The following is an 8,526-nucleotide window of genomic DNA, read 5'->3' on the forward strand; positions in this document are numbered from 1 at the left end:
CAGGACAGAGATAACATCTTTTATCCACACAGGTTTTACCAGTAACTCTCCAAATCCACAGTTCCGTACAATTAGTAAACCTTTTGTAATTGTGTTTACAAAATAAAATTATATATATATATATATATATATATATATTCTGCCACATCTGCAGCCATCTAGCCATCTTTAATTAATAGTAATTAACTAATTACTATTACACCTCCACATTAGGTTTTGACAACATCACCCAACATTAGTAATACAAAAATAATAGCACACTCAAAAATATTATATATATATATATATATATATATATATATCACAGGTGCAAACACTCCAACCTGTTTTCACATATAATGAATAGAGGTGCACAAACCCACAAATTTATTAGCATGATACCGCTCCACAGTCAATTGACCGGAAAAAAAAAAATACTCAAAGATTTCTTTTGATAAAGACCTAAGGTTGAAACATTGGAGATCTCACTTGTGTTTCTCTGCTCCTCTGCCACAAATGTATTGTAAATTATTTTTGCCTATTAACTGTAGAGCAGTATCATGCTAATAAAGGTGTAATACTTTTGGCATAAATATCTTTTTGGCTTATTTTGCTTTGATTGAGTGTACATACATTCATTATATTTATAGTTAATGTATTGATTTCACTGTTCACTTACTTTGCATTTTGTTAAATGGTATGAACTATGAACATGTCTATTTTTGAAAGCATTCTAACATTGTATTTTATTTTTTTCCCCTACAGTACTGTATATAAATATAGTATTAAAAGTATTACTTCTCCCGATTAGCACAATGTATGTTATACGTGTAAGTGAGGCACATTAGAAAGTGACACATTAGTTTTGAAGAAATATATATTAGCAAAAATGACAAAGACACTCTGGGGAAGCTCTGGGGTACAAAAAGCCCTTGTGCGACAAGGTTTATTAAGATGATTTTGGCACATACAGTATCTCCCCTCCTCTGGGACAAATATATCCAATAAATCAAAAAAGCCAATTCAGTTGTGCTAAAAGCTGTAAAGATTACACAAATTATCTGATTTAAATAGGATAACGTTCCAGTTCTGTATGTACCTTAGCTCTGTTTGTGTAATTTAGTCATTAGAGAAAAGTATTGCTATTGTATAAGATAGCCTTTGTTAACAAAATGTTTTCACATCAAACGGCAGGCTACAATTCACGTATTTTTTTACAATATGGACTGAAATTCAGATTTTTTTATATATATAAAATGTATATGTTTTTACATGTATTCGGGTAACCACATATTTGGTATTGGGATATATACATACAGTACTGTGCAAAAGCCTCAGGGAGGGGTCTGATAGGAACAGATATTGTGCGCCAACCCCACACAAGACAAGAAAAAGAGAAAGGAAAAGGGAGAAAGCACTGCACGGTGAATCTTCCAATCTTCCAAGGTGAGGTTCCAAGGTGTGGACTAACTCACCTCCCAAAACGAAAGCTATCCTCCACTGGCATCCAGGTGGGTACTATAAAGCCAGATCCTGTTTCTAAGCCCCCCACCTCCAGTTAAACCCCAGTCCATTGGTGGAGGATTGCTGTGAGCGTGCAGTGGATGCATGGGGGCCTGAGATCATCCACAAGCAGATACGGGAGTTGGAACGAGCCAAACAAGGGGAACGGTGAGGAGTAATAGTTGTGTTGCTTCATTTTCTATGCAGCTTAGTCACATCTACTCTATATTTTGTTACAAATTTACTCCAATTTGTCTCATAAACCATATATTTTTGAAAATGAGACACCCCAAGGTATTTAGAATGTTAGTATCAAACAGCACCCCAATATGTGATCAGCAACATCTCCTGAGTACATTGATACCACCCATGTATGGATTTGCCTGGTGTTTGGAGTTAAAAGGCCACATTTGGGAAGTGCACTTCCCCCCCCCCCATTTTGGCCAGTCTGTGCCTATGCCCTATCTTTGAGCCTGGCCACTCCAATGCACCCCATCAAACCATTCATTTAAAATTAGACACCCCTTAGGTATTTGAAATGCTGTTACTTTAACTCTTTCCGTGTCAAGATTTTTGGGAAGATACAGCGCTAATTTTAGCACTTGCTCATAATAATAAACTTTATTTTTTATTTTATTTATTTTATTCTTTTCAGACTTTTTTTTACATTTCGCTGGAACTGAATGGTTACTCTGATGCATAATATCACATAGTGATTAGAAAGCTGGACTCCATTGACTTGCATGGTTGAATGTAGTACCTGTATTCAACCTGCAAGTGGAGCCAGAGTTCTCTAGAGGGTCTGGAGACCCTCTGGCGAACTTTTCCAACTATATTTTTTACAGGACGTGCCGCCATCTTGCGAGTGGCAAAACCGCTCGCAGTGGCGGTTGTGACCGGTCTCTGGTCATTTCAGCAAGACAATTGAAGTTTAGGAGGTGATCGTTGATCGCCTCCTAAACTTTTAAAACGGGTGTCCGCCACCATACAGTTTATGGTACGGATATTGACACCCACGGGGAGGGGCCAGACATGGCCCATAATGCAGATTTCACTGTTTAAGCAAAGAAAGTGATCGTTGATCACTTTCTAAGCTTGTTTAATGAAACAACGCATCAGGCACGTCATAGGTTGTTAAGTTATCGTTTTTTCGTGACAGCCTGACCTGTCATTGGACGTTAAGGGGTTCACCTTTCCAGCCTTTCTGGGAAGCTTCCACCTTGAATAGAATGCTCTCCACAACTGTTGCCTCCAACTAACCTCCGATCCGATACCAACACTTTATTTACTCATCCACAATACAAAATGAGTTGGCTCACGAAGGGTGCCTTTAAAATGTGACATTACATTTTATACATAATGTTTTTGGGAAGATTTGGGTTTCTGTAAGGTGAGATATCTGGTTTTACAATGTAGGGTCATTTGCACTACAAACAGTTTGGAAAAAAGGCTCCGACAGAGATGGGATACCCCCAGGGGGTCAGAAACCTGAAGCAGAAGATGTATTTTAACATAGATGTGTGTATTTTCACATAGACTGTCTATCTCCTTCATAATTGGGTCATACAGGAAATCTCTGGAAGGAGGGGTCGGGTTAACCACTTTCTGGGAGGTACAAGAAATTCTGGGATGGCTAGTTAGGGGCTGCAATACAGATCTTAAGATAGGTGAATAGAAGTGTTCTGGGAGACTCAGAACAAAGCTGCGCAAGATGGCACCTGGGAGAAGCCTGTGAGCTGAGAGAGGTTTCCCAAAAATGTACTTGAGTATCCGTTTTGTTTTGTATTATAATCAAATGTTTTCTGTATGTTATATGTTTTATAACCTGTAACAGTGACCTAGTCCAATAAATGCAGGTGACTCAATAAGGTATATATTTAAATACACAAAAGTGAAAGGTTACATAAGCACCAGTATTAGAGCCATTTACTTAACACATTTAATGAGTTGCTACATAGAATCTGCATGCTGCGCCATTAAAGGGTTAATTTAAAAAAAGTCTCAGGGTCCACTCATTTATAAAGTTCCACGGTGTGCTCATAGTCTCCTTGCGTGTAAAAGCTCAGTAATATCTGTTTGTTCATTCAGTAATGAAAAAAATAGTTATCGTGACGGGACCGACCTGTACCCTGACTGGGTACTCCCGCCAATCGTTGCTTCCTCCTGCCGGGAAACCAACAATTAACCCCTTCAACACCAGGCAGAACCAGCATTGTAGATAGAAGGGGGGACGTCGCTGCACGGGAGCTGCTTTGGCACTGTGGCTATCCGAAGCTTAGTTACACAGCGTGGCTATTGTCCTAAAAAGGACAATAATGGATCATAGCAGCCCACCCCAAGCATCAGGCAACACTCATGTTCAGGTGAAAACAGGACTCCTTTATTAAAACCAAATACAGAGCTATATATACACAAGTAAAAAAAGGGGCAAGGCAAATATCACATGATCTAATTACCATGTCAGGAAGGAAGTAATTAGACCAAATCCTGTAACACAATATCCGGGGGAAGGACAGAATGACATGAGACATAAATAATTACATTAATTGGGGACGTAGACCTGGAATGGTGATAGACATATAATTGGCTTGAGACAGACAATGGTCAGGACACGGAGATAACAGGAGCTCACAGGATTAACATCTACCTGTTGTGTAATTGATAATTAGGTATGCAGCAGTGACACCTAGTCATACCTACAAGGGGTCTTAAGACAAGGGCTAACTCACACAATGACAGGGGAAACACTTCACACCTATACAATCAACAACGCACAGACAATCAGCCTTCTTCCTACAACAGGATGTCCAGCTGATGTTACAGTTTTGAGACTCAGAGTAGTAAAACATGGGGAAAATCAGCAGAAACTGACCCCCTTTGTCCACACACAGAAGTCTCTACAAGGCCTGGGCCCATAGTCGATAGGGAGGAGGCTGGCTCTCACGCCTCTCCAGGGGCCCCAGTGATGTAGGGTTCTGTCACATTTCCCCCCTCCCAAACAGGACTGACCCAGGAGGAGACCCCAAACGGGTTGACTCCGTTGTCAGTTAGTTCACTTAGCCCATCAATGCCCTCCCGAAACTGGGGTGATGGGTTGGCCGCGCCATCTCCCAGGTCATCCATCCACCGCTGGGGAGGAAGGACGATACACTTGGTTCCCTCAATTGGGATCTGCCGCTCTGGAGATGGGCTGGCTTCACACTGGGGAGGAGGGATGAGCGGATCTGCCGCTGGGGAGGGAGAACAGGTTCCTCTGCTCCTAGGAGTTATAACTCCTAAAGAGCATATGGTACTGGAAGGTGATATGGTGAGTTATAATTTATTCAGTGTTGTGTATGAGTGATTATGATGCAATGTTTTAAAAGTGGTCTTTTCACCATGGCAACCAATGAAACTGTTTTACTTGTTGGACCAGTAGACAATTGGTAGCAATGGTGATAAGAACACATTTTTAACTTTGCAGGAGAATAATATTTTTGTGCATAACCCTATTATCATTATTAGAATTTATAGCACCAGCAGCACTTTTGCAATGCGGTTTACTCTCTGTGACACCTGACATGGCTCTTGGTTCCAGCTAAGTCCACCCCTGACCCAGACTAATAGGTGGATCCTGGACATGACTAGGGTGGTAGACAAATCAAATAGCCTCCCATCAGGTTAATAGAGTCTTATACAGTAAAGGAATGAGAACATACATGGAATAAAGTTATCCTGAATCTTAGACAAGATCAAGAACTAATTCTGAGTCGTACATCTGGAAAACTGGGCAGATTTAAGGGACTGAATGGTTCTTTTGCTCCAAACCCTATAAAAATTATATGGTTATCATTAATGGTAAAGTCCAGGTGAAAGATCCAAAATGCCCAGGATCATTGTTATTTTAACTCATAATAACATGACATATTCTTTATATAACAAACGCAAACAAACGTTATCATAGCCTGACTAATAACTCTAATTGCATGCAAATTGTCACTAAAGGATTAGTATTTTACGTATGGTAGTGAAGCGGAAGCAGAACATGCATCAGAAATATGATGTTTGAAGCCAAAAGGCCAATTTGTGGGATTAAAGATTTGTTACAGTTCTGGAATAGTTAGAAGGTTGATTTTAAAACACGCGATTAAGCTCAAGGTTGCTTTATAAACATGTATCTATCTTTAAATGATCTATTATCTGGGTTTTTTTTCTATCCTTTCTGGATTGTGTATTTTTATATAAGTAAATCGAATTGTATCACTTAAATCATACTATCTATATAACAAACTGAAAGCTCTGTACAGAAGGATGTTAAGCTTATACGTTTCAAGCTCTGCAGTGTAAGACAGTGTCACAGATGTTCTTCTTTTCTACAGTCTTCAGAGGAAATCAGTGGGCAGACATGGTAGCTATGGACAAGGCCAGACTGGCGACAACAGGGTGGCCCTGGCACTTTAGGCTCACACGGTGCCAGGCATATCTAGCTGAAGGGAGTACACTGTAGGTGGAGTAATGTTGGCCAGTGATCCACTGGGCAATTGGTGGTATGGATACCATGTGGTTATTAGCACACCTGGGAACTTTCTGGGTTTGACACGGAGATTGCCGGGTGAAGCACTGCTTCTCTGGGTCAAGATCCGAATCCTCCGGGTCGCACAAAAGATGGGGAGGAGAGTAGCCTAGCATGGGAAGGTTCCAAGTATGCCTGAACCGCTAGTTGTTGGACATGAAGGGGGCCCCGTCTTAAAGTTACGTTTAGGGCTCCCTAAATCTATATCAGTTGCGTTAGATCTTCAGAATGTATGGGAATTATGTGAATATGAAGTTAGTAAGTTGAACCCAAAACTTTCCTGCAAACTTCCCCTTTAGTTAATAAACTCTACAGATATTGAATAAGCTGGGTATGAGTGACTTTTCTGCTGCAGAGATCTTAAAATCTAAGCATTCATTAGTTACATACACAGGAATTATTTATTGAAAAGTGATTTGTATTGGATTGATATGCTTATTCCATACTTCAGGTTTTAAATACACAATGTTTCCAGTGCCTACGTTGAGTTTATATTGATATGACCGTATATTACATTGAACCATTTCCTTTAATGCTACAGCTTCAGATTAATATTTATTTCTAAGTGATCCATGTCTGATATATTTGCTGAACTGGTTACTAATTTGTTCCTGTTATAACCACAGAACATTTGATCGTGCCAAAGTATACAGTGACAGGCCAGTACGTCCCAGATAGACTGCAAAATTGCAGGGGACACTGAACTGGAAACTGTAAGCAGTGCTGGCATCAGATGGGTACAGCCGACGCAGCTGTATTAGGCCACCAGAGTCCCGCAATGGTGAACTTCCCCATGCCTCTGCCTTAAAGCATGATTTTCATGGTAGAGAATGGTAACACAGGTGGGCATTCTGTGTGAAGACTGGTGGTTTTTTAACATGTACAACCTTGGAAAAAAATATTGTCTTTTTTTTTTTTTTTTTTTTTTTAAAACAAGGGTTAGTATGTGGGAAGAATGAATGGGCTTTATAAAAGTTGGAGGGACCTTGGATGAGCTGCAATGGAGTGAGGGAATGAGCTGAGGAATTTCTTATGGTAGCATATAATACATTGATTTCTTCAGATTTTAGGGGATTTTTTTTTTATTAAAAACATAAAATAGGTATTGGCATTTCAATGCTTCCCCAAAACATGAACACAGACCAATCGTCTAACAATTGGTCTAAGATGTGTTCAGATCATTCTGCACCCCAAAATCACAATAGCTTTTAGATAATGCGCATGTTACAATATTAAAAGGTACAAATAAAATAAGCATAATTGATGCAGCAGCAGCCAGACTATTAACAGATCAACCCGCTCTTGCCATATAACGCCTATTTTACGGTCTCTCCATTGGCTTCCTATCAAATGGAGAATTCACTTTAAGATAGGCGTGTTGTCATTTAAAGCCCTAAAGGACCAGGGACCCTGTTACCTGAAAGAGCTATTAACACCCTACATCCCTGCTCGCCCCCTCCGATCCACACATGTCTCTTCTCTCATTACTCAAAGTGCGCTCAAAATTCGGCTCCAACGCATTCTGCCATGCTGCTCCCACATTCTGGAACTCTCTACCACTTTCAATCAGAGAGGCTCCATCTTTAGAGACTTTTAAAAAAAGACTTAAAACCCATCTTTTCTCCCAATCCTTCAGATAATTCACTCTTTCTCGTATGCATATACCTGTAAAGTGCTTTGAGTCCCACTGGGAGAAAAGCGCTATATAAATACTTGTTGTTGATGATATTATTATTATAAATAATGATAATGTACACAATATGTGAATTATACAGTCAATTATATATATATATATATATATATATATATATATTGTATATAATAATGTGTTAATAATGATAACGATCATATTACAATGTCTTATTCATCATACACCTTTTCCTTGTAATATTTACAGTTTCAGACAATATTAATACAAGGTATGAAAACATTGCTTTGTTAAAAAATGGCTGATTTATGATGGAATATCAGTCTTTAGCTGACAGCTCAAAGCTCAAGTACAATATTTTCTTTCTCACGGGGAAAATAAGCAGAGAGTACTGGAAATCAAGGTAAAGACAAAAAAAATGATTGAGTTCATGTTTTGGAGGAACATAGCTGGGGAGGGCTGGCAACATTAAATGCAACGGAAACCCATAAAAGAGCCACTGAAAGGATCAATTTATTGCGTAAATGCTAGCATAAATTTTCTTTCTACTCAAAGTGCTATTGTCGCTGTAGGTGGAATTGCAATGTTGCAAAGTCTTTAAACAGAGAAGCCCCCTTGCCAGCCCTCCCCCAAACATACAAATGCCACTACAGCATCATTATTATTACTATCTTTTATTTATATAGCGTCAACAATCTACGCAGCGCTTAATACAATACATATATTAAAGGGGTCTGACAAGACGAAAATTGACAGACTAAGACAAACCGATACATTAGGTGAAGAGATCCCGGCTGGTAAGCTTACAATCTTGAGAATCAAATATATACTGTAGTTAATAATT

Source organism: Spea bombifrons, chromosome 10 (assembly GCF_027358695.1).
Source record: "Spea bombifrons isolate aSpeBom1 chromosome 10, aSpeBom1.2.pri, whole genome shotgun sequence".
Classification (NCBI taxonomy): domain Eukaryota; kingdom Metazoa; phylum Chordata; class Amphibia; order Anura; family Pelobatidae; genus Spea; species Spea bombifrons.